Source organism: Patiria miniata, unplaced genomic scaffold (assembly GCF_015706575.1).
Source record: "Patiria miniata isolate m_02_andy unplaced genomic scaffold, ASM1570657v1 HiC_scaffold_20, whole genome shotgun sequence".
Taxonomy (NCBI): Eukaryota; Metazoa; Echinodermata; class Asteroidea; order Valvatida; family Asterinidae; genus Patiria; species Patiria miniata.
Genome location: NW_024037059.1, coordinates 7,944,088 through 7,970,870, shown reverse-complemented (window position 1 = coordinate 7,970,870; position 26,783 = coordinate 7,944,088). Strand labels below are relative to the sequence as shown.

Below are 26,783 nucleotides of genomic sequence, written 5' to 3'. Positions count from 1 at the left end.
TGGTTGAAGGAACTGTAGATCTGTACAAGATCAGCATAAAACCAGAAATGTAAATTTATTTACTGCGCCATAAATTTTGCTGGGCATGAAAATGTAAAATTTTGACTTGTGCATGTACTCAGTACAGATTTACTTGCCCAACACAATATGATGGCATAGGAGAAGGAAATATTAACTTGATTGATTCATAGACATTATTTCTTAAATGCTAGGAGAAATTGAGGCAAAATTAAAACCCCAAAAACCAAACAGTACATGTAGAAACTGCAAGCACATTCATGTATTGTATGTGCATTATTTGATCATGAACTGTTCGCATGCATGTCATGTACTTGAAAAATTTACTTTACAGTTTAAAGACTATTGCTTACCTCCTTTTGCGTAATTAGGTTTCACCCATTGAAGATCACAAACACGGTGTCCTTCTAGAACCTGTGACAAGCTAGGGCCTTTGAATACATTCCATTGCAAGGCTTTGAAGTACATGGCACTGTATTAACTCCAGAGGCCCCAGTCATAAACGCATTGTCTAACTTAAATATCACTGCAGCTGTGTGATTACAAGATGAATCAAGCCTGTAGAAAGAAAGAAAATATGATGCAATAGATGACTGAATATTTCCCCATATTAAATATGAAATAAAAAAAACACATACTTTTCATTTTAGTCTAACATTCTTCAGTTGAAGTTTTCTTCGCTTAATTAATTTGAAAAGAATCTTCTCTCCTTTCCAAATGTTTTTCAATCATATAGCGGGCCTATAATCAGGACTTTTAATTTTTGTTCATGAAACATATGCATATATTCCTGACTACAGATTAATTAGTAATTAAAAACCTCAAACATTTCAAAATTGAAGGAGTACCATTTTTGTTTTATAATAATTGGCTGCATAAAATTCAAATTGTCTAATTACTAATTGGCTTTTCGGTCTAATCCAGCATGTCAAGCAAAGTCTTACAAATGAAAATTCTAGACGAAAAATAAATTAAAATATATGGAATCAGAGAAAGGCTCAGCATGTATTTTCATGCTCAATATGCCCTGCTTAAGCCCTTAAAAATGTATAAATTTTGTTCAAGAAGGGCAAAGGGACTTGCAGCTAGGCCCATGGTACAGTTTGAAAGTGCATGGGCCAACAATCACTGTAAAAAGAATTTCGCCTACCCTGCAAAACATGTGCAATAGGCACTCCGGATCTTGCCAGTTTTTTTCTCAATGGCAACCCACGTTTTGTGGGGAGTGTTCCTCACTCTCTGTGATGGCACACAGTCGGCCTTCAAGATGCAAATATTGTCCTCTGGTGACAGTTCATGGAAAAAAAGTTCTTTTAGCCAGTCACTCTGAAAGTTACTGGAGGCTTTCCCCTCCTTGTAATCCGACAGAAGTCTGTCCCTGAGAGTTTTTGGTCGTTTACTGGGCTGACAGACTGCCGGGGCATTTGTGAGTAGCCATTCGGCGATCTCGAAGTAGGTCACGGGCGGCCATTGCCGAATGCCGTCTTTTTCTCCCACCCAGCCTTTCTTGAGTTCCGTAAGGGGGTCAGGAATCTTTCTGCCGTCAAAATATAGAAGCTCCGAATAGTTCTGGTTCAAAATTATTTCTTTGATGAGTTCATCGTCCTTCAGTGGCACGTTGAGTTGCAAGGCGGCGAAAACTAGCACTTGCAGTTCCTTCTTTCTTCCGGAAGTTTTCAGCCCTCTTAATCTCAAATAACTCCTTAAAGCATTACAATTCCCACAGTTCAATAGCATCTACAATGTAGTGTCAAAGTGGAAGAACTGGACGATGACATTCACATGTTTGAAGAGCACAATACAGAAAATCATTCAAAATATCGCGACTTTTACAACGAGAATATGACAAATTTGCAAAGACTATACCACGAGAGCAACGTGTAAGCACACGCGTCGTCAATGGCAGCCACTATTATTTATCTCCTGTGACCTATGACACGCTCCCATAATGCTTTGCGCGTGCGAGATTCCGAAGTGGCTTATTGCGGAGACGATTCGCCTTTCCTTTTGCCTTTATCTTTAATAGACCACTGGTCTTAGTCACCTCAGGGACTAGCCAAAGCAAGCCCTGAGTAACTTTGCTTTTTACAGTTATTCATACCAAGAAAATACTCGAACATCTTTTCTAGCACTGCCATGACACTAATCTTTCAATTATTATTCAACTGACTTTAACTTAATATGACCATCAAACCTGTTTTCTTCCCCTTCTTAACAATATTAAGAATCAAAGCAAATTTGTTGTTATAGTTATCAGACATAATACAAGATTTTAAAATGTAGTTCTTTTTAATATTCACCCATAATTTCCACTCCTTCCCTTTGCCTTTTTAACGGTTCCCACCCACAGCCAGCAGCCCGTGGACGGCTTCAAGTGGGATTTTTTATTCAATTTGGCAGCGAACTTGCCTCACCAGATTTCTAGGTCTTCCTCCGGCGTTTTATTCAATTCAGATTATGGAATTGAAAACCACTGGCCCGAGAATCTTAAAGACAAGCACACATATTTTTGTTAACCTTTTTAAAACTTGTCATACACAATTTCTGTCACACTTATTGCAGAGACGATTTGTCTTTCCTTTTGGCCTCATCTTAGACCACTCCTTGGCTGACAGACTGATCGAAAACTTCCATTTGCTTTTAAGAGCTGCGGCATTATGTGTAGGGGAGTTTTCACTTTCATTATGGTCAGTGCCATTAGATCTATTTCTCTGGAATTCACAGTCTATGTTATTTTCATCCGATGAAAACATCAAGTCTTTGTCGACCACCTTGTCATCATCTGATGCACACATTCCTTCACTGGTTTTGTCGTTTACCGGCGCTGAACTGTCTTCCCACGAAGGGATGGGTTTAAAGAATGTCTTTGTATCGAACCCTTCTGATTAAATTTTTTTCTTACATTAAGTTGGACAATATCGGGTGGAAAAAATTCTGGTCTCTTTTCTTTTTTTAACAATTCTGGCAGTTCCACTGTCAATAATTGTCCCTGATGTGCGTGATGACAAATTTCCTCGATGTTGACGCATTATTATTCCACCCCTGCTGAAGACTCGCTCGACAGGGGCACTGGTCGCTGGGACTGGGAGCACTTTTTGTGTCAGGGCGCTAAGGCCGGGGTACTTTGTAGTGTTGTTGTGCCAAAATGTGATGACGTCATGTTGCATATCACTTTCTTCTTTTCTTAGATATCTTTCTAATTTTGCACGAACAGTGACACTACTGGACTTATCCCCACTTTTTGATCGTTTGCGGAAGTTGCTATACATTGCCAGCAGCCGTGGCATCTTCATTGGTGGTGAGGTCCTCTTCACTTGAGGTCCTAATCTAAAGTTAGATCAAAGTGAATATTACACGCAGGACTTTACCAAACACGCAATATGTGACTAGTATGGGGTACAGGTACTGGTTGCCCTGCAAACCATGCATTCAATACACGTCTTTTGCTGACGGTAACCAGTGGCAATAATAATTATGTGGCTACGGCTAATCACCATTATACATGTAGCCCTGCATACAAACACAATCCAAAGTATTGCTTCCTGCAAGTCCACCAAATGGGGTTATATGAAAATGTTTTATTTAGCAAACTACTAAATTCTTGATACTCTAATGACCAACAATGAATAAAGGAGCGCTCAATAAAAAATGAATAAACATTAAGAGATGCACCAGGATCCTGGATTTGGGTCTACAGTCTTGCTCTACTGGCAAGAGACGTCCCAAGAGTTCCTCCAAAAACGGATAACAGTTTCCCGGGTCAGTTCCAGACCAAGAGCTGTACTCCAGGTGCAACTAGCTAGGTTCACGATGTGAAACTTTCGCTTGTTGTTCCGCCTCCTCCCGTCTCACCATTTGTAAGAGCTTCAAGTAGGCAGGTGGATCATTCTTCATATCTTTGAGATGCAGATTAACAAACAGGATTTCATCATACAAAATTCCTCTCACAAACTGGGCCAGAAGCAGCGAATTAACCTCCTCCCTCTTGGTGGAGCCCTTCCCCACCAACTTCCGCACTACTGCCTGGAGCCGGGTGAGGAACTCCGAGGGGGTTTCACCACACCCCCGATGCATATAATGAAACTGCACCCAAGCTCTTCGGGTGAGTCAGTGCTGCCAAAAAACTAGCTCTAGAGCTGCTAAGTAGTCTTCGGCTGTAGCCTCCGGCTGGTCCCGACGTAACTCTGTAATTATGGTAGCGGCAGGTGGACGGAGTGCTTCCCTCAATCTTCGCCGCCTTTCCGCATCCTCTGGTTCTTCTTCCAATTGATCCTGGACAAGCTCTATTCAAGTGTCGAAGCTGTCCTCATCCTTCAAGGGCACTTAGGCGCCTGAGAGTGGTCGCAGTTTTCGACTGCTGGAGATACTGCAAGCTGTCAACGCCTTGGCCAGTGGCACTTCTGCTTGTTTCTCTCTTGCCTCTGGGGAAACATCTGTGGAAAGATCCCTGACCAAAACTCTACTTTTGAATACAGTAGGGGCCAACATCTGAATTCAAAACTGAAAATCAGAATCATCAACATACAAGGTCAAGACCTCCGATGGGGGGAGTACAACTTCCTTCACTTCCCTATCAAACTCACACGGAAGGAGTGTCTTATCACGCTCCTGTCTTGACACACCAACGAGATGTCTGACCGTCTTTGCCAGGCTAAGAGTTACTGCCTCCGTGGACGCATCAAGCACATCATTACCCACAAGAAGGAGAGCATTACCTACTCGGATGTCATCCTTTTTACACCAGTCGCGCCCCAAGCGCAGCAGCTCTTTACCATCAGCCATGTTTCCTGCCTGCAATCAGATACACCACACTTATAATTGACAACAAATCAAAACTCAAATGACAATACACCTGCAATAAGAAGACTGAAAAATAACGTTAAGTTTAGTGATGGTGTGTTTTAGAGTTTTGTTTCTCTTCCTCAGTCAAAGGCAGGTTCTCGTTTACTTGGTAACTTTCTTTACCCATCACTGAAAGCAGGGTAGCAACTCGAATGGTGTCTGGTTTTCCTGTCAGTCCAATTGCTATTTCATAGTTCTGCCAACTATTTCTGAAATACTGCCAGTTGCTGACTATATCGCCTTTCACATCCATCTTTGATGGAGCCGGAATCAGTGACTGTGCCATAATGACAACAAAGAATCACGATTGTCCTATGCGTTTGTAAATATGGCCGTACGTGGCAAGTACAGGCCACCGTAGATGACTGTCCATGCGTGGTGAAAACTACCGGTGAATACGGTCAACTTTTAGCGTTCCCAGCGACTGCCTACATGAGTCACAGGGCAAAACAGTTGATCCTAGCGATGCTATAGTCAAAGTTAGAAACAGTTTCTTACGTTTGGTGAGCTTTTTTCATGGGTGGGCAGGGTTTTCAGGCCGACTTCTGACACCATGTTTATATGCTCTAGAACACATGGAACACAGGGATGGCAGGGCTAAAACTATGATGCACTATAATTGCCATGTGATTTGACTAATGCCATAACTATATTTGTTTTGTCTGTTTAGATTCTTGGTTTTTCAACTCAAATCATCCTCAAGGGCCCAAGATTTACCAGATGACATGGTGGAGGAACTAAGACAGCATTGTATGTTCAGACGGCCGTACAGATATCATTAAGGAGCTTTGGACAGAAGAGGTATATTGTGATATAGCGCTTTCAACTATTCAACAGTAATAGTTTGCAAAAATAGAACTAAGGAGAGAGTTTTGCGGTGTTCAGGCATGCAACTTTTCCTCGGATCCGCTGATTTCCTCGGTTTTTGCGTATCATGAATGCAAACTCTAGTTTGTTTTGGGGTTTCCTCGTATTTGCTTAATTCCCCGTGCATGTCTGAGTGTTGTAATCAAATGCAACACAAGTTCTCACAAGTCCCAAAGTCAATCACAAGTCATCCAATCCCAAGTCAAGTTCTACCATCTATTTAATTCAGCTGTGTCAAAGGCATTCCTAATGCATGTGACCAGACATGTGATTTATCTTGTGATTTACTTCAAATCAGACTTGTGATGGACTTGACAACAACACTACAGTATCTACAAGAAGCAGTGAATCATTCAAGTAGTGTACTGTTTTGAGTTAATGTAAATGCATCAAGTTACTTCTGATTTCCAAAAGAGGAAACTTATCATAGCGTTATTTATGTCACTTTTGCTCCAGGACTAGTCTTTTAAGGGGTCAGCCAACTCCTCAGCGTACATGTACGTCAACTGGTGGACAGGCAGTGGAAACTGGGCATTGCCTGTCGGACGTCTGCTGGAGCCTCAATTTCACCTTCGTGAAGATGTCACTTAAGGTCGTCGATCCTACAGATGGTGATCACTGACGATGCTGGCTGAGTATAAGGTGAGGCTTGAAAAGAATATTTCTGTTGCGTAAGTTCAGCCTGGTATATATAGTGGCTCCATGCATGTTCAGGATGAATGATTGAACCAGCACTTTGAACTCGTCCTGTATATGATTGAAACAGGCTAATCTCCAATCTCCAGACTTATAAATAAGTCTTGAGATTGTATTTGAAGGTTTATTTAAATTAGGTATTTAGAGATTTTGAGGTTATAAAAACATGCTTTCTGATTACTTTTATTCTCTCCCTCCTTTCCAGAATTTCTCAAAGCAAATACCGGAGATGGCAGCTACGCTGGAGATGATATAACAAGCAACTTCTTGCCTGCTAACTTCCTATTCTAACTTTATCATCAATGTATAAATTCTTTTTTTCAGACAGTGGATATTTTGGGACTTTTTACCACATTTGTCCAACTGAAATAAATTTGCTCACTTAAAATGTTTAGACTTCAACAAAACGAAGGTAATTCAGATTTGTAACTCCCAGAATGCCAAATACTTCCACGTATGCATGACGGCCTTAAAAGTTTTAAGGCCGTCATGCATACCGTGGAAGTATTTGGCATTCTGGGAGTTACAAATCTGAATTACCTTCGTTTTGTTGATTGTTTGAGCAGATTTTGTTATGGAATGTCACGCTCTGATTCAGGTACAGATAATGTACAACAATTGAATGTAAATTTTAAATAATTAAGTAGAACCCTCTGGCAGGTGTAAGCCATGTCTGGGAGATTTAAAGTCTGATGTTTTTAAAGCAAACTTTGCTATGGCCAGTCATTAACACTTGCCAGCTGATAGTTACGTGAACCCAGCTATATTTGAAAACATAACTTACATGTCCATTTGAATATTGTAACAAGGATCTTACGAAGAAAGAGAAACACAGAGAAGATGGCACCATTGAGTTTATTGTTGTATTTTATTGAAATGTACAATCCGAGAGCAAGTTCCTTTTGAGCATGAAATAATTTGAAGTACCAACACCAAAAACTTCATCTGACACTCAAACTACTACAAATTACAGTGTAGGCTGCAAATTACAGTAATAATTTATTACTGTAATGTGTAGTAGTTTGAGTATGAGATAAAGTTGACTGATTGCTGTCTTTGTCAGATTTCTGTAATAATTTGCAGATAACGTGTAAAGATGCTATGTACTTGAGGAAACTTTTTTTTTTTTTAGAATCATGAATGAGCATTGTCTATAATTCAGCCGGGTGGACATTTTGGGTTTAAATGTTGCAAGAATTCATGTGTGCTAACATATAAGGGAATTAAGGATAAATTAAAGATATACATGTACCTTTTTAGATATTATCTTTTCATAAATTTGAGATGGTTATAAAGTGATATTCTTGATGTTTATTTTACTTATTTAATTACCCAAAGATGGAACTACATGTACATAGGGGCGGCGGAACCGGGGGGGCATTTGCCCCCCCAGATTTTCCCAAGTGCCCCTTTTGCGGCCATAAATGTGCCCCCTCGAATAGTAAAGTGCCCCCTCAAGATACAACAAAAAAGCCCTTAAAGTATCCGTCGCCGCTGCATGTACATTAAAAAAAAAAGCTTAAAATTGATAGTGTATTGTTGTATTCATTTGTTTCAGAATTAAAATTTGAAAAAAAGGGCAATTTTATCTTTAACTTGTTTTTTAATATGTGATTCTATGAAGATGTATTAAAACTATGTTACCCTACTTTCTTTGTTCAGTGTATTTTATGTTTAAATAATTGTCATTGTGTCGTTTTCATGGGGATAGTAACATTCATTCAAGTGGCACAGTAAGGAGGGTCATGGGCACCCCCACCCCTCATCAGAACAGTTTTTAAAGATATTAAAAGTAGGTGTTGCCAGTGGCGTAGCCAGGAATTTTTCAGTGGAGGGCGCTGGGGGGGGGGGGGGGGGGGGGCGTCATGTAGATCAATGATAATTTTTTTAGAAACTCAAAATGTCAGGGGGGGGGGGCGACTGGGGGGGGGTGACAAGGTTTCATGGGGGGCTGTTCCCCCCCCCCCCCCCCCCACAGCTTTCTCTGCTACATTGTAGCCTCCCTCACCCTAACAATACTGCATATTTACAAAAGTAACATATCCCTTTTATTGGGAAAAAATAGAAGACAATTGTTTAGTAGGGCCTACACTGAGAATTTCAACTAAAATCGGTAGGGGATAATTAGTCAGTCCGCTTGTAGGGGCCCATTTGCATTTTTGGGTACTATCGCTTATGAAAACCTTGACAAGTTCAAAACCACTCTTTTTAGAAAAATTTGGGGGCGGGGGACTACTTTGACGTTGGTGGCGGCACTTGCACCTCTTACTACTCAAAAATAGGCCACATACATTATCACCAAGGTTAAAATCGTGGGACAAAAACATTTTTCAAAGAAAATACCCAAACCAAACAAACAAATGACAACCTCTTTACCCCCCCCCCCCCCTTTGGATGTGCCACTGGATGAGCAGGGCGGCAGGGCCATGACATTAAAAAGTGGCGGCTTCACACGCAAAAGTAGATTCAGATAATTTCACCTTTCATTTTTCTCTTTAAAGAGAAAATTTGCCCAAAATTGTGTTTCAACATGTACACATGTATTTCTCAATTCATACTTTTCATCTGCTGCAAGACTTGATAAAGGACTCTATTTTGGGGTTTATTTCGCCAATTTTCCAAATGGACGCTCCGCCCACAAAAGGTCGAGAAAATGGGTTCAATTCGGCTCAAAAACAATAACCGGGAAACCATCTTCTGGGGTTGGGAAAAATGGCATCAAGTTTGATAGTGTTTCATTAAACATCCCTGAAATTGTTAACGAAATATGCCCAATTGCAAGTGAGAGATTATTTTTGACCGACCATCTGACTAAATACATTTTATTCTTATACTGGCAAGAAGAACATCGGCAGGGCGGCCGCGAACGCTTTTCGAGAGCGAGGCCGCTCAAAAAAAATATACCACGTGCAATTACTGGAGGAGTGAAACCAACCGTGTATTGGCTTTCCGCGTGTTAGGAGCTCGAACTAACGAATACCGGAACGTCCACCCTCCATGAGAGCGGCAGATTTGACTAAGGATTATTCAACGTGTTTTTACCTCAAATGGACACATTCTTCAACAAGATCGACTTCATAGCAATAAAGGTATGTACATCGTGACAAAGAAAATTCCCATTTCTATTTAGAGGCAGCTGTATTTATGTCGTTTTTTTAATCAATATCACCCATCGTATTTCGCTCAGTCAATTTGTTCCGTGTTACCATTTCGCCCCGTTTCACCACTTCGCCCCCATGTTACTTCGGCTGTTGTTTTTTGTTGTACGGTCATAACGGTAGGGAGTTCACCACTTTTTAGATTTTTTTACAACCCTAGAAAATGGGGCATCACTGGAAAGAGAATCACACGACAAAATTAATAACATTTAAATTATTTTCATATTTTATTAGGGCCTATGTTGCATGCGTTTCGTTTTAGCATAGTACTAGGGCCTACTAATGTAAATGGCAAAATTCAATGAAAACATTCTGTAATTTTTAGTGGCAAATAATTATGAATACAGGTCAACTCGTACGTGACCAACTCGTACGCAGGACAACTCGTACGCAAGTCAACTCGTATGCGAGATAACTCGTACGCGGACCAACTCGTACTCGAGCCAACTCGTACGCGTGAGTATAGACTAGCAGCCGTAACACAAGGGATTTTACTGAAACGGTAGGTTCGGGCGTGTAGGAAATTAATAGGGTTGGTCAGTTGTCCGGCACATTCTTTTTCCTTAAGTTAAGGGGATTATTTTGTATTACTGAGTGGTCCCAATTAGTTCATCTTTACATCAGCTTGTTTTGCTCATAACAAAAAAGTTATGATTTGTTTTCCTGGACCACTCGCACACTGTCCGGTATGTCCGATCCTTGCTCACGCCGTACACTATAAGACAAGATAATGCCACATAGTGAGAATTTAAATCGTATCATATCCGCTGCATTTGTAGACTTCCAATTCCATACACTGCTATAGTGGCCCCGTGCTATGTGTAAATCAAATCGTATGTCTTGACAAATTCTCCACACTAGCTGCGTGGTTGGAAGTGCATGCCGCAGCATTGCACTACACATCGGTCATGTCGGTCGCAAAATGGATCATGTTTTTTTTAATTCATCATTGAAACTTTTGAACTTGAACATCGTTGCATTTATGGAATTTAAATTTGTTGAAAATACATATGGCTACAATCACAGTCATTCAGTCATACAATCAACTTTGGCGTGTGTTTTGGGGTAAACTTCAAGTTGGCGATTGTCCACGTACGAGTTGGCTGGCGTACGAGTTGTTTCGTGTACGAGTTGGACCACGTACGAGTTGTCTTGCGTACCAGTTGGCTGGCGTACGAGTTGTCTCGCGTACGAGTTGACCAATCCGCGTATGAGTTGACTCGCATACGAGTTGGTTCGCGTACGAGTTGGTTCGCGTACGAGTTGGTTCGCGTACGAGTTGGTTCGCGTACGAGTTGTCCTGTTTCGATAAGGCCAAAAAAAATAATAGTTCTGCTTCCAGTTAGGCCAAAAAAAAAAAGTCTCCGGTTTCTGGTATGCGCGCGCGTCGCCGTAGCCATGCGCGTCGGCAAAATGAAAAAGTTTTTTTTTCAATACAAGATGATGTTTCAAAACCGCCAAACTCACTGGTTTGACTGGAATTCTGCTGCTGCACAATTTTAACGTGTTTTTAGAAGGAGTTATGATCGAGAATAAGATTTATATGGCCTCTCTGGACTCCCATATATTTGCACTAAGTTTAGTCGGGCACCATTTGCAGTCATCAGCTGACATTTGAAGCCAAAAAAAAAAAAAACAGGTAAAAAAAAAAAAAAAAGCCGCGTCGCCGCACCACTTTTGGGGCAAGCTCCATACCAGAAACCGGAGACTTTTTTTTTTTGGCCTTACCCGACCGACCCTATTTTTAGGCTGCCCCCTAAACATTTTATCAGCAATTCAAAAAAAAAAAAAAAAATGATTGAATAAATTAAAAATAAAAACCTGTCTTTTCTGTCTTCACAAAATACCTCTCAACAACCCTTTTGCGTCAAAAATTAATGCTTGTATTTATTTGTTTTCTTACTTACATTCGCTATTTTTTCAAAAGAAACCTCCGTTATTTTTACAAATTCGCTTTGCGATATAACTACTTCGCAATTCGATGTCACGGTGACTATAATCACGTGCGTAAGCTCAATGTTGCGACGACTGGTTCCCGCAGCACAAATTTAGAAGACATGATGAACATGCGGTAACTAGTCTGTGCAGGGCTATGCGATCAATAGCCTGCTAGCATACCGCAGGCACGTGCACTGTCAACTGGTCGGATTCGACATCGTAAAAATGCCAAGAAAACACCGATGAAGGAAGAATATTTTTGCAAGTTAATCCACAGAATTGATCTAGCTTGTCTGTGTATGTATTTTCCGGGAGTTTTCCGTGTTCAAGAGTTCATTTTGAGATCGCACTACTCGTATTTAGAGTGATACAATGCAGCGTGTTTCCCGAAATTTTCGACCGTAAAAACGAGGTCTGTTGGCCGCGGGCCACACACACAGTGCATCACACACTTCGGAGTTTTGGCCAGCTTCCCGTCTTAACTAGCGTTGTGCATATGACCAGTGCGAACGACCTGAATTTTCCACTTTTTTAAAAAAATTATCTGACTTAAATATATTGACAATAATTAAGGTAGGTTTTATTCACTTTTTGTGGCCATTTTGTGTATAGCTTTCGTAGTGCAATGGAAATAGTTCAGGCTAAAACTTTGCATATAATCCCCATTCAATCTGCATAAAAAAATTGGTAAAAAAAAAAAAAAATTCCGACAGACCGACCCTATTATTGAAAGGCATGTAATCGGAAGCAGAACTATTCTTTTTTTTGGCCTAATTATTAGCTTGAATAAATCCAGCTCCAATGATCATCAAGAATTGGACATATAACGTTAGAGCTGGAGCTAAAATTATGAGATCGTGCAGTGTAGGGCCCCTGTTTTGTTTTGATCAAAGTAGAAATCAAGAGTTTTTTTTATTTAGGCCAAAAAAAATAATACTTCTGCTTCCGGTTACCCAACCGACCCTATTTTAAGGCTGGGACCCTAAAAAATTTATCGGCAATTCGAAAAAAAAAAAATAAATAATAATGATTGAATCAATAACAATAAAAACCTGTTGTCTTTGCTGTATGCACAAAATACCTTTTAACAACCCTTTTGCGTCAAAAAAATGCTTGTATTTATTTGTTTTCTTACTTACATTAGCTATTTTTTCAAAGGAAACCTCCGTTATTTTTACAAATTCGCCTTTGAATTCGATGTCACGGTGACTATACAAGTAATCACGTGCATATAAAACCTAGCTCAATGCGGCGACGACTGGTTCCCACCACGCCGCGCAGGGGCCAATTTAGAAGACATGATGAAAATGCGGTAACCAGTCTGTGCACGGCTATGCGATCAATAGCCCGCTAGCTTGGCTATGCATTGGGCACGTGTGACTGTCAACTGGCCGGATTCAACATCGTAAAAATGCCAAGAAAACACCGATGGAGAAAGAACATTTTTGCAAGTTAATTCACAGCTTTGATCTAGCTTGTCTGTGTATTTTCCGTGTTTCAGCATTCATGTTGAGATCGCACTACTCGTATTTGACGTGATACAGTGCAGCTTATGTTTCCCGAAATTTTCGACCGTAAAAACGAGGTCTGTTGGCCGCGCCACACATGCACAGTCAGTGCATCACACACTTCTGAGTTTTGGCCAGCTTCCCGTCTTGACTAGCATTGTGCATATGGTGCGAACGACCAGAATTTTATATATTTTTTAAAGAATTATCAAACGTAAATATATTGCCAATAATTAAGGTAGGTTTTATATTCACTTTTTGTGGCCATTCTGTGTATAGCTTGCGTAGTGCAATGGAAATAGTTCAGGCTAAAACTTCGCATATACATTGTATTTGAATACCCCATTCAATCTGCATAAAAAAATTGGCCAAAAAAAAAAAATTCTGTCCGACCGACCCTATTATTGAAAGGAATGTAATCGGAAGCAGAACCATTTTTTTTTCAGCCTTACTAAAAAATGACATTTTCAACCTAAAGCCAACTTCTCTCAATATAGTGACACCTTTTTGAAATTTTTTAATAGTTTCTTTGGGTAAAAATTACGTTTTTCCTACGCGGTTACGGTTGGTGCCGTGCGATTTGGCTCAGCGCGCCTTGAGTGTTCACGGTACATCGCGCAGTGATCGCCATCTTTATTTTTGTGTTGCATTTTGTCATTGTCATCGTCATTTTACACCTAAATTTCCCTCAAAAAGTCAAAACCCTGCCCTTTATGACATAGTCTGCTTGTATGTTCTTAATGTCCCCAACTAGTTTGATAGGTCAAATAATTTAAAAGTCGATTTAGTTCCCTTATAGGAGGCCCTATAAAACAGGACTCTCTGTATCTGTATCAAAAATGGTCCTTTTTCCTCTATTGATCCCGACCAAGATTCAATTCAACATATTTCATTATGTTTAATGGAATCTAGGATGGGAAACTGAATGACACAATCCCCAAGCTTTTCGTAACAAAATTGGAAATGTCTCTCAGTCCCAGATTCATCGTGCTCAAGTCATTTCCACATTTTGGCAATGATTAGCCATACAATGAAAAAGTGACGTCAAAATGTTGGATGCAAAATGTTGGATTCAGCAGGCAACTGAACCGCATTATAACGCATTGTTGGACTCAGTTGGATTCAGCAGACAACTGAAAATGAGGCACAGTGGATTAAACAGGAAAGTCCGGTTGGACTCTGTTGGATTTAGCAGGGTAGTCCCGAGGAAGTACTAGGGGGTTAGAGTTTAAAAGAGGGAAAGGATTCCATACAAGGCCGCCACTCATATTCCATAATTTAATATGACCTGAATAGTACCAAAACTTGTAAATCTGATGAAGAAGCACTATGTTAGTAGTGAAAAAATTCTTTGATAATACTTAACCTTTTTCTGTCATGGCTCATAACTTGTGTGCAGGAGGTCGGAGTGGTGGTTCCAGATGGTAGATTCGCTTGGTCAAATCTTCTTTAAAAACTTTGTAGAATTTTTTTTTTTCTAAAAGGAGAAGTCACATTTTCCAAAAGCATTTATTTCTCTTGGAAGCTTCCAAAATTGACTAATAAACATATGAAAATAAACATATGTACAGTGTGTGCATCAGTGTTGTAGTCGAGTACCAAAACTCGAGTACCAAGTTTTCCGAGTACACACAGTGCCGAGTATGGGCCGAATCCGAGTACTTTTTAGTCAAGTCCTGGGCCAAAAATCCGAGTTCGAGTTTTTCAGAGTCCGAGTACGGGCCGAGTACGAGTACAAAGATCTCGAGTACATCCCGAGTATATTTTTAAACTAAAGCATTATGGAAATTAGCACTGTTACTTACATGTGATATGTAAAGTAATTACCCAGTATTCCAAGAAATTAACACGTACACATATTAAAAAGTGGGGTTTTTTTGTGCTTGGAATTCTTGATTTATTGCGTAGAAGGTGCTTATTGAAGTTGCAAGTTGTTCCAGATTTCTCTAAAATCCGCAGCCCACATGACTTGCATACTGCGCTGTGCTGCTTCTGTCCGTTAGCGAAATATTCCTTGTGATCTCTAAGCCCCAAGATACATGTATAATTTCTGACGAAGAAGACATGTCTACGTCTGGATCATAGAGCTATATTAAATTACTAGAGCTCTAACTCGATGTACAAAGAGATACCTGATGGGCACATCCATGTTTGTGCACAAACCTATGGAAAACTCGAAATTTTGTACGGCTTTTGTACGGCTATTTGCATATCTGCGTTTGTATTCCGTACCGGTGCATCATCGAAGCCAATACGCCCAAAACCGAAACGCACAATCAGCAAATGAGCGTGTCATTTTGCTCTATGCAAACAGCGCAACGCATGCGCGTCCCTCCGCTGCAGATGCTTTTCACCGTGGCGTTTTTTGAACTGTCATGACGCGCTCAAGTTGTTTGCGTATCTTCAACTTGCGCGTTGCATTTAGAGTACACTTTTAAAATTTAATCCATCTATTTTGATTGTGTTCTACAAACACGCACATAAATTCAAAATGTCTGCACCCAGAGCGGCTTCAAAGCGTCTCCGTGCGCAAGAATGAAGAGTTAGCGCTTTAGTGATTTAATATTTTAGCTCTCAATTTGTCGAGTTAAGGGACGAGTCCGAGTACAAAATTACGAGTACGTGCCGAGTACTTGTTTTTTCCGCGTACTTATGATCGAGTACGGGTCAAGTACTTATAGGTACTCGAGTTGTACTCGAGTTCAAGTACTAGTACTCCAACACTGGTGTGCATTGTTTTGGAATGTAATTTTTAGCTTAGACTAGCATTGGCCTGGTTCACTTTCAGGTGCAAATAACTGGGCAATGTGGTATTTATGGGATAAAGGTTTTCAGGAATTGGGTTGTCTGCATGTCTCAAGTGTATATTATTATTATTATCATGCTGCATCTTCACTTTATTCACCATGCTTTCCCTGTTTTTTTTTCATGAATTTTCTGCAGGTCTGTTAGACTTTGCTTTCGTCAAGCTGCTTCCTTGGGATAAAACCCCTGCAAATTGCATACAGCATGGATTGCATTAAAAGGTTTGTGATTTCCTTGATTGTTTAAATGTGGATGAAATTGATGAATTAATACTATGCATTAACTTACTTTTTGTTGGAAAATGATCTCAGCTTTCTGCTTTGCATCATGTTGCCTGATTCCGAGATTCTTGCTTGTTGTCAATCCCTATTCCCATGCCACATTTGGTTTTTTTTGCGTAATACAATCGCTTCACCTGCCACACAACCATAAACAAGCAAAGACAGTCTTTGGGGGGAAAACCTCCAATTTGGTCTTTCAAAAATAGGACGAAGAAATACGTTTTGGGGCCTTCATTTTTAAGGAGCGCGATCGCGCTCCTTCGTGCTCCTGAACACGGTTTCTGGCGCGCGAATAATAGCGCTCCTGGGTAAATTTGTAAGCTTATTAATTGTCGACTCCAGTTTTTGTCTACATAAAAGCCAACAGTAAAATCTTGTCAATCCAAATTTTATATACTTGATTTCTTAACTTGTCATCCCGATGTTTGAACGATTTTGTTGCAAAAAAATTCAACAAATACATGGATACATCAGCCATTTTCTTTTCATCAACGACATGTAGGATGTTCCATTATGATCAAGGGTACTGGCAGGATCGTCATTCAGACGTGCACCGCCGTTAAGTGAATAAAATGAAATAATAACTTCGGTTGAGATCAGTTTATAAATTAGTTTATAAATATTTATAATGTAAAACTAAATAAATAAACCTCCGATGAAGTGAAAACACAAAACAATTATGAAATGGATGGGCTGAGCAATTAAAACCACCTACTTTGTAATACCAACACCCCTATTTTCGATAAAATGGACGTGCTTCCAAATGGGCCACCCAAGCACATGTACACGTGTTGAGTGTGGTGTGTGGGCGACGGTTCCCGTCGCCACGCATATCATATAGGCTTGGACGGTATTTCGGTATTACCGGATAGTCACGGTGTTTGCGGTTTTCTTTGTGTGTCAAGTGTCTTCGCTGAAAGTCCAAACAATGTTTTACACATGGGAATGTTTTGACGGTCGTGACAAAAATTGGTCGTCTTAATTGTTTCTCCGTGGTTGTTTCAGAGAAATCTTACATCATCATGCGTAGTTTTTGCCTGGATTCACATGCGATGCTGAGCTGTCCGATCCGGGGAAAATGAGAAAAAAAATATTTCAAGGAAAGCGCAATATCAAAGCCATCATGATGTCTCATCATGAGCCTTGGGAATAAATGTACAATCAAGCAGTGTCGGCACCAACGCGCAAAAGGAAAAAAAAATCTGGACTCGCCTGAATATACGATGCAGCGAGTGTGAACCGTCCGGGAAAATTAAGAAAAGAAAATATTCCAACGAATGATTTCTCATCGTGGGTAAAAACTCTTGTACGATCTGGAAGCGAACACTGTAGTGTTAAAGAAATTCCCTAAATCCTCCTACGTCATGTGCGTCATGTGCGTGGCCAGTACATGCCAGTGCATGATACGCATACACGTGGTCCCACACTGGTTCTGCACAGAGAGAGTCGGAACACGTGCTTTTCCCCACCCACTGCATTTATCGATCTAAAGCCGTGTCCGCACTCGCCTTTTTTTTAGAAGGTTTTACCGAGACGATGGTGAGATGAAAAATGGTCAAACATCCTTTTAAAAGAATCTGATTGGCCACCTAAATCCACGCTCCGGAACAATTTTGTCATTCATGTTTTGGTTCGATTGGTCCGTTAGTTATTCTTCGGTACCGACGTTCAAAGGGAAGGGACTCGCCTGAATATGCCGAGTCGTCCAGATAAAAATCCAGAAAAGAAAATACTCCAAAAGAAAGCGTACTACAGAAGCCATGATTTCTCACCGTGGGAAAAACCCCCGTAATATGCCGCACGATCACACGTAAAGCTACGCCCGTCCTGCTGGGCCCACAAGCACAATTGCACGTGCTTTTTCCCACGCACTGTGTAGATCAAGCTGATTGGCCATCTAAAACGGCACTCGAAACGGCGCTCAAAACATTTTCCATTCATGTTTTGGAATGATTGGTCCGTTCGTTATGAAGGTCGTGGCACCGACAACTTCATATTTCAGCGTCCACAGTTGCGCATGCGTAACATTGTGATGTTTACTATTATCAATCACGGACCGATCAAGTGAGAAAGGAGTACGATATTTTTTATAGGAGTCCGATTTTCACATGACACCGGCGAAGCACGTAAGGAGTCGCTGGTGGCCGGCATAAATTGCATGAGCCTTTTGAATCACTCACAATGGATACCAACTGAAAAGCATACGTTCGCTAGGATCTGGGGATCGTCGCGTGGTCGGCCTCTGGCGTTGGTCGACGATCTGCATTATTTTTTAGTGGACCTTGTCAAGTCAATGACTTACAAATTCGAAAAATGCAATACCACAAAAAGTAAGCTTCCCGTGTTTAATAATCTTTTACAATGATATATTGTTTTTACAAACAAATGGACTGATAATGAAACCAAGACACTTTTAGTGTAGGAGATTTGCGGCGTGAAGCATTTGCGTGATTTATGCTGCGCCGGCGGCTTATCAACTTGGCACGTGGTGCCTGGTGGTTAGTTATTTTTTCTTCTGATAATGACGTAACTAATACCCCACTTAACATAATACCGCGGTTTTAGTGAATACCGCGTTTTTTGTCACGGTATACCACGGTATAGTACAAGGCAATACCGTCCAAGCCTAATATCATAACGTTAACGCGTACGGTACATAATGTAATGTACTTGTGTTGTGCGCGATCTAATACTGTGCATCCAGTCAACAGTGGGTAGGCCTATGTGACATTACACCGTTTTTCTGGAAGTTGTGGTATTCCAAAGGGAGCCAGAGTTTTTGAACGGCATTTTGAATGATCTCCGGTACATCTACAAGAAACCTAGCGTTCATTTTTGACAAGTTTGGGTTGGAGATACCTTACGAAAGGTTGAGCTCATTTGTCCCACAACGATAGAGTGCAGAGCGATTTTCCGTGTGTCGACTACCGGGCTATGCCCGCAAGCGCGGCCGGTCAACAGGCCCACCCGTGCACGGTGACATTGTTTGTGCGTAGTACCATTCGACATTTTGTAATGGCGTTACTTTTCTGTGACCTTACTTTCGATCCTTTTAATTTTTGTGCCCAAAACCAAATATTCATATAATTATTTTCCTTTTCTATTTTACTAATTTTGAGGATTTATGTGACAAAAAAAGTATTTCTTTGACAGATGTACATGTATGACCGGACTTAAATTAATTGGATTTTTTTTGGGGGGGGGGGGAGGGGGCTCTATACATCAATATGGATATAAATTTAGAACCCCTCAAAAACACGGTTACACCACATGATACATATGCAAATTTAAACAAAAACAGGTTTTTAGTAAAGTTAGTAAACCAAAACAATTAAACAATTTGATAAAAAAAAATCAATAAATAAAAACTGAAATAAACAGTAATAAAACAAAATAAAATAAAAATAAAATAAAGTGAGTATAATAAAAACGAAGTAAAATAGAACAAAATAGAAACACTAAAGAACCCCAAGTCAACCCCATTTTGTTTTTCATTTTTATTTCCACATCAGGACGATTCACAAACAAGTAAAACTTAAACCTATTAAATTGACATGGATTAAGCACTCAATTTGTAGTGAACAGTCGCATCTGTTTCTCAGTTCTGATGCAAGTGTGTGTGCATGATATGAAAGGCTTCAGGACATGATTTGGATTCATTTTTTACTTTGAGCACAAAACATGCAAATCGAGCTCCTCGGACTTCCCAGGAGAGCAATTTTGGGTGCTCAAATTGAGCTCCTCGGATTTCCCAGGAGAGCGATTAACTGAGCTCCACGAATTTCTAAAAATGAAGGCCTGATGTAGCTCATGTGAAAATTTCCAACGTGCACAACATGCACAATAAACAACCGCTGAACTACAGGCTAGCACCGCGCATGCACGATGCATGCGTGCACGCAGCGCACGTGGTATATCCTAAAACCACGCTAGGCCTTTTACAATTTTCGTTGTGTATTTGTCCATTCCTAAACCTTTTCATTCATGAAATTTTACTTATGTTTCCATCCATGAATAACTCTGTTTTAGTGTAAAAGCACGCACTCGCCAAAACACGTTACTTTGGCACAGAATCACGGAAAGCTTACGAGTATGCGATGAGAATATAGCCGATAATGCGATACGTAAAGAGGTGACAGATCTGTAGTAATTTTCTATAAATAGAAAATTGGAAAATGACGTCGTAGTACATCATGTGACCATTTTTAACAAATGAGAAACTTCAGAACCAGGGAATCCCTTATTGATGCATTGGTTTCTGCTGCGCGAATGTGATGTCACAAAATGAGCGGCGTTGTTCGATTTCACCAGTGTTGGAGGGGCCAAGGCCGGCCTCGAGGCCGATTTTCATGGCCTCGGCCTCGGCCTTGGCCTTGGCCTCGGAGTGCAAGGCCTCGGCCTTGGTTTCGGCCTCGGAGCCTTCCGGCCTCGGCGAATCTCTCGAGGTCGGCTCGAAGCCGCCCATTTTGATGTGTTTTCTATTCTAATTATTTTCAATTTTCTACCGTATCAAACCCTCGAGATTCTGCCGCAGTGGGTTCCGTGAAACGAACGCATATACAATACGCACGAATGAACTGGAAATGGTTGCATTGAACGTACTCACGTACGTAGCATCTTCGCCTATCCTGCGCTTCAGCTTTTCACGTGCGTGCAAGCGTTATAACTGTTGCCGCGTGCCAGACTACATAAGTCTGGCACCAATCCCATCTGCGTACAATAACATGTGGTAGTAAACTAGTTTGGTTGCAGTGTTGTACACAATTTTCTCGTTTCGCCTCTGTACCTTGACCTTTAAAAATGATTTGCGGCAAGGTGCGGCAAGCTTAATCATTTCTTTTTATAGGCCACTGTTTCAGTAAAAGTCTGAACTTTCTGGGTACAATCGAATGTACTAGTCCGTACCATTTTTTTTTCATAAAGATTTGATCAAAACAGTTACGATTGATCAAGTAGATTTTATTTTTACACGGTGATTTAAATGAAAGTTCCGGCTCACACAGTAATGTTTGGCGCAAATATTCGATATGGAAAGCGCGATTTCAGAATTCGTTTTTCCATCCAAATGAATGCAAAGTTCTGAATGAATGTTTTAATAATAGGAGTCAGTATTCCTCGTGGTACCAGGATACGTTTTTGTATTTTTAGAGCCATGTTGATACTTATTACATGTATAAGCACGGTTTGAAATTGACTAATTTTGCGTGGTTACAGATACGGCCAAAACCTCTGGACTCCCTACCTCTTGCCATGATCTTAAAATTCTTCGAAGCCATTGGATTCAAATCGGATGATCCGAGAATTCATGATCATTTTGATGAACTGAGTGATATCATGCATGCATGTTCCGTGTTGCCGTGTTGTTTGGAGCGGGATTGGCCATTGCCAGACTTTGTCTGGTACCGCGGTATTAACAGTGATAATGCGTGGACACTTATCCCGTTGTGTGGAGTGGGATTGGAACTACTGTATGCTTTGCCCGTGCGAAACGGCGGGCCGTCTGGCATTGTCTGGTCGCATCGCAGTGTTTGCTCGGCGCGCGCCTGGACAGTGCGAAGGTCGGGGGGGGGGGGGGGATTGTAACTTTTTGGTTATGAGTGGTAAAAACCTGATTCAAAAATCAAGTTGTTGTTTATTTAATGGGGATTCCTATGATATTAAGCATTTTGATAGGTTTTGAAAATAGGATTTATAAAACATGCTAAAAATAAATAATGTAAATGTTACAGAATAGAAACTCACAATTTTGCCATTTAAATTGTTGTATCTCCAAAGGGCAAACATTATGAGCCTGATTCAAACGCCATTGATTTTGTTGTGTAATTTGCTTTTCAGCACTCCAAAACTCAGTGAATTCAGCTAAAAAGATGTTAAAACTCTAACATAATCTTAGCCTTGTTTTAGTGATATATATTTTATTACGTGTTTTGATTGCTGGCCTCGGCCTTGGCCTCGGAGGTGGTGGCCTCGGCCTTGGCCTTGGCCTCAGCCTCGGAGGTTGTGGCCTCGACTACAACACTGGATTTCACTAGTTAATTTATGCATGGATTTACGTCGGTGAATTCGCGTAATCTTTGTTGGTGAATTCTGATGGCGCTGTTTGAAAATTGTCCCGTCCTAGCATGCAACACTCGTACTCCCACAGACTGCGCGCTCAGCAAGCTAAATACCAAACTGAGTGACCTTTCAGACATTTCCGTTTGAAAAGGTGGATCAAGCATAAGTGGGAACGCAACTTGCGGTTTGGTCGCGGTAAGATAACAATCACACCAAAACGCCGGATCTTGATCTGCCTTTTCCCAATTCAAGTGGGAACGCGGTGTTAGTTGAATGAAATGGCAGTGTCCCAGCCATACAGTCAACAATGTATCTACGTCGTTCTGAGGATTTCTTTGTTTTATTTTTGCACACAGATTCTTTGACCCAGCACCACCCTGGCAGCTGAAACCAGCATGATGTTGTCCTCAAGAAAACCAGCACAGCACGCCACCATTACTCGGTGAACTCCAAGCTACTGAAATCTTCACTTGATCTGATGAGGTACACGAAATCAGAGAACCCTCAGCACTCACCGTGACTGATTCCTGTAATTCAACCAGTGTGAGACGAACAGGAATTCTCTCTTGTTGGATGCCACTCAGCGACACTGATCACTTCTTAGATGCTCTCCTGAACAAGTTGGATCTGCATTGACTGTGTGAGATTCATAAGCTACGCCACCACCACTAAGCAGGACTTGCAACAGAACAATTGGACTTCCTACAAAAAGGATTGCCTGGAGATCTTGGCTTTCAAGCTCAGTGTGCCACAAGATGATTCAACGTCTGGCTAGTCATCAGAAAATGCGTCGAGTTGTGTTTTCTCCATTTGAACAATAAGCAACTCGAAGGATAACCCATCCTTGAGCCATGTGCCTGCACGAGTCTCACCAAACTTTTGAATAACTGCTGAGACATCATGCATTGAGTAGTCATGCACTAGACATCATGAGATCACATTTTAGCTCTGAACAGACTGACAGGAGTTCATGATGTGCCGGAGACTTGTTGAGGGAACGCTTTTGAAAATGAACTCTTTCAAACAGAAAGTCTGTTGAAATGAACTCTTTTGAAACAGAACTTATCGGAAACAAAGCTTTGTCGAAATGGAACTCTTGTTCATGAACTCTGTTGAAGTTAAACTCTTTGAAAAGAAACTGTTGAAAGGAACTCTTTTGGAACAGAACTTGTTGGAAACAACTCTTTTGAAACGGAACTCTTTGGAGATGGAACTCTTGTGAAATCGACTCTTTGAAATGGAACTTTCGTAAAATGGAACTCTTTGAAAGGACATTTTATGCTCTAGAAGTAGAGGTCTCTCTTTCCTTGAGGTCACTTAAGGTCATCAGAGGTCACCTCTGTGACCCCACGTATGCAGAAGAGGTTGCCTTGGGTGACCACAATTTGACAAAAAGTCTAGAATCTTGATAGGAAAGTGCAATAATGTTCGCTCAGTATTTAATGATGGAAAGTAATGCAGTCATACACTTAGTGACAAGTTGGGACAAGATCCCCAAAGTTAATTTTCCAGAAACCTTCAAAAGATGCTATCTTTCTTTGCGGACCCACAATTGATGGCAGACTTAGTTGAGATCAAACCAAACCAAATCAAACCAAATCATAAAATGTGACAATGGAAGAGAGGCCTTTACATACCACACGTAACCAGCTCCTCTCCGTAAACTCAAGGCATATCATAGAATTGATATGTCTTTGATTTGATTCAGTAAGTCCACTAATTTGCTCGGATCAATCGTTTCAAATCACTAGGAAAAAACTTTCAACAAGCAGTCAAACTGATGAGAGTGCTGCATTATATTTTTCTAATTTTCTGATACATGTACTGTACATGTATGCAGCTTCTTATAGGCAGATTTTTGTACTCGGTATTCACTAAAGCTGAAGGCTGCGCAATTCTCCATGTTCTTGCAGAAAAAAATCTCTTCAGAGAACCTTGATGATGCATCTGCGTGCATATGGAGAAAGAGAGCTGGTTACGTCAATTGAATTGATATTTTAATTTGACATATTTTTATGGCATTGCCTGATTGGTAATAGCTGGGTGCAAGATTGGTTTAAATTGAAACTTTTTTAGCAAATTGTGTTTTAGTGAGTGTTTTCAGAAATGTATTACATACTTTATTTCAGACTTCTGACCACTGTTTGGTCCAATTTAAATCAAATAAGTTTGAGATATGAACAAAATCAAAATTCTTACTCTCCAACTCGTGCACGGGAAAAAAACCCACATATCCATGTTAATTTTCAATTTGGCAAACAAAAATCAACCAATGAACTTTTTGTTTATGCTTTGGAATTTCTGTCAACTCATCTGAAAAGACTTTTCAAAAAAAAAATTCTGTTGGTCATAATTTACCTGCCTACTATCAGCAACCATGCCAGTCTTGTACCCAGCTTTTGTTTTATCAAGTATAGTCAGCACTGGTCCAATGTTTAACAGACAAACTTTGTCTGTGAATGAAAGAAGTAATTGCAAATTGGTTTTAGTGTCACATTTTCGAGAAAAAAAATTGCTAAACCAAAAATAGTCCATTTCACAGTGAAAACACTGTTAAAAATTCCATCAAAAAATCTTTCTTTTTCAATAGTTTACAAGGTGTTTTTGTGGACACACCTTAGTTACATGTAAATACCTCAAGAAATGCAGTCTTTTTGTCCATTCCTCATAAGCGGCGTAAACAAATCCCATTTGAAATAAAAAATTAGGTGGTACTAACACTGTTTATTACATGTACTTGCTAAACACCAATTTTAAATTTTGCCACAAAAAGGAAAACAAAAATTTATGTTCCAGTGCTGGCTGTACATGTTCATGTGAAAAAAACTTGATAATTTTTTTGAGTAACCCATTCATTACTTGACATTTGACCAACAGGCAATGTTCTGATACACTTGAGCCCAACGCATGCAAGTCCCCCCGGGGCGTGCACGTGTGGTGTTCCCCGCCCGCAGATGCCGGCTCGTCTGGTGGGTCGTCCCTATCTGCATTGACGATTGGTCTTTTGGTCAAGGTGTGTGCTTGCTTCCTGATCTTGTGGTCTGGATGATCGTGGATGACTTGGTCGACTTCAACATGGTAAGGATCCTTTTGAACTTTGACAATTAGTTTGCCTTTCTGCAAAGGAGATGTATTTTTGGCCGTTTCCTACCGAGTGTTGCTGTGGAAGTTATGTACCATCTATCACTCTGGAGATTGCAAATCTAGAGATCAATCGAGCATCTACTCTTGATGTCTTACTTGCATTTCGTTAGTTCCATGGCATCATGTTGATCCAAATGATCTGCTAACAAATGGATACTGTTGTTGGTATCTCTGATGTTCTTCAATGCGGTTTGATTTTCGGACAGGTGTTTCAGCCGCTATTTATGTGAATAACTTCCATGGTATAACTCTGAAATCTCACTGCCTTTTATTGTGTCATCATGTACAATCAGTTCTCTCATAGAGTGTGTTCTAATCTAGACATGCACGAATAAACATAAGGAAATTACTTCAAGGAAATCAGTTAAAATTAACTGAACAGGTCAAATCTGCTCTAAATACAGTATCTGATGCATAACTTAAAAATTGTGTTTGCAAATAATATTTGTCTTTTTGTCAGCACAAGATTCTTAACATAAACCTGAAAGTACAGACCAATTTTTGGGCTAAATTTAAAAAAAAAACATTTGTGTGTTTGGCAGCACATAAAGCACGAGTTGATAAACCGAAAAATAGTGACCAAACGTTTTATTCAATATCAAAAAGGCAGCTTCCTTGCCTTGGATAATCTCTGTATAAAGTCAGTCAAAATTCTAAATTCTAGTTTTCATTGTTAAAAAAGTAAGTCCTGATTTCAAAGCAACCCTATCAAAAGCATTTAAAAATTCAGATTCCAGAAACAATAAGGAACATGAAATCAATGAATGGGCCAGTGCCATCATTTTTATCATCAGAAAAGCTGTTGAAAAACTAACATTAGGAAGTAAATTTTAGGAAAGAAGAAAAAGGAGAGAAGGCCAAACTCTTCATATTGTAGGGGAGAAGTCCTGGTGTGCAGAGGGGGAGAACCATGCTGCTTCCTGGCCAGATGGAAGATGTGGTGGACCAAAAAGCCCTCTGCATCCTAAAGACAGAAGCTGTGGTGTGTCAGGCACAGGGAACCAGTCCTGCCAGATGGATCCATGGTAAGTTTAATTGAAGTTTGTAGAATGAATTCATGCACTGTGTATATCCTCATTGCTCGCTAAACCTACAGTAGAATGTGTATCTCATGGCTAGGAGTAAACGCTATCTGTCTGCATTACAGGAAAACAGTATTGTGCATTATAGTCTTCAGTCTGTGGCAATACCAAGTAGCTCAAAGTACCAAAAAGAAACAAAATGTCTGCCATTTGACATTTTTAATAAAAATTGAAATCAGATCAAGGCATTGATTGTAGGAAGCTAGGAACTGGTCAGTCCCCGTTAAGTTTTGATACTGCTGCTTAAGGAGATGTCAATACACTTTCGAGTGTCCGCCGAGTCCTACAATCACACAGAGATGCAACCAGTGTATTGGTGTGCAAACGTCTCTCTCGGTCTTAGCGATCTTTCTGGACTTGGCACTCGGCACAAGTGCCCAAAGTGCT

At 40.4% G+C, this 26,783-nt stretch overlaps 2 long non-coding RNA genes across 2 annotated transcripts; both read left to right on the top strand.

Annotated features, from left to right (window-relative positions):
* Nucleotides 1-625: 625 nt before the first annotated feature.
* LOC119728376 lies at nucleotides 626-6,857 on the top strand. The gene is made up of 3 exons (XR_005271050.1): nucleotides 626-5,661; nucleotides 6,184-6,369; nucleotides 6,629-6,857. It is a non-coding gene; the product is annotated as an uncharacterized LOC119728376 (long non-coding RNA).
* A 2,458-nt stretch (nucleotides 6,858-9,315) lies between these two features.
* On the top strand, nucleotides 9,316-26,260 carry LOC119728310. Its single transcript, XR_005271037.1, has 3 exons — nucleotides 9,316-9,512; nucleotides 15,971-16,053; nucleotides 22,527-26,260. It is a non-coding gene; the product is annotated as an uncharacterized LOC119728310 (long non-coding RNA).
* Nucleotides 26,261-26,783: the final 523 nt, after the last annotated feature.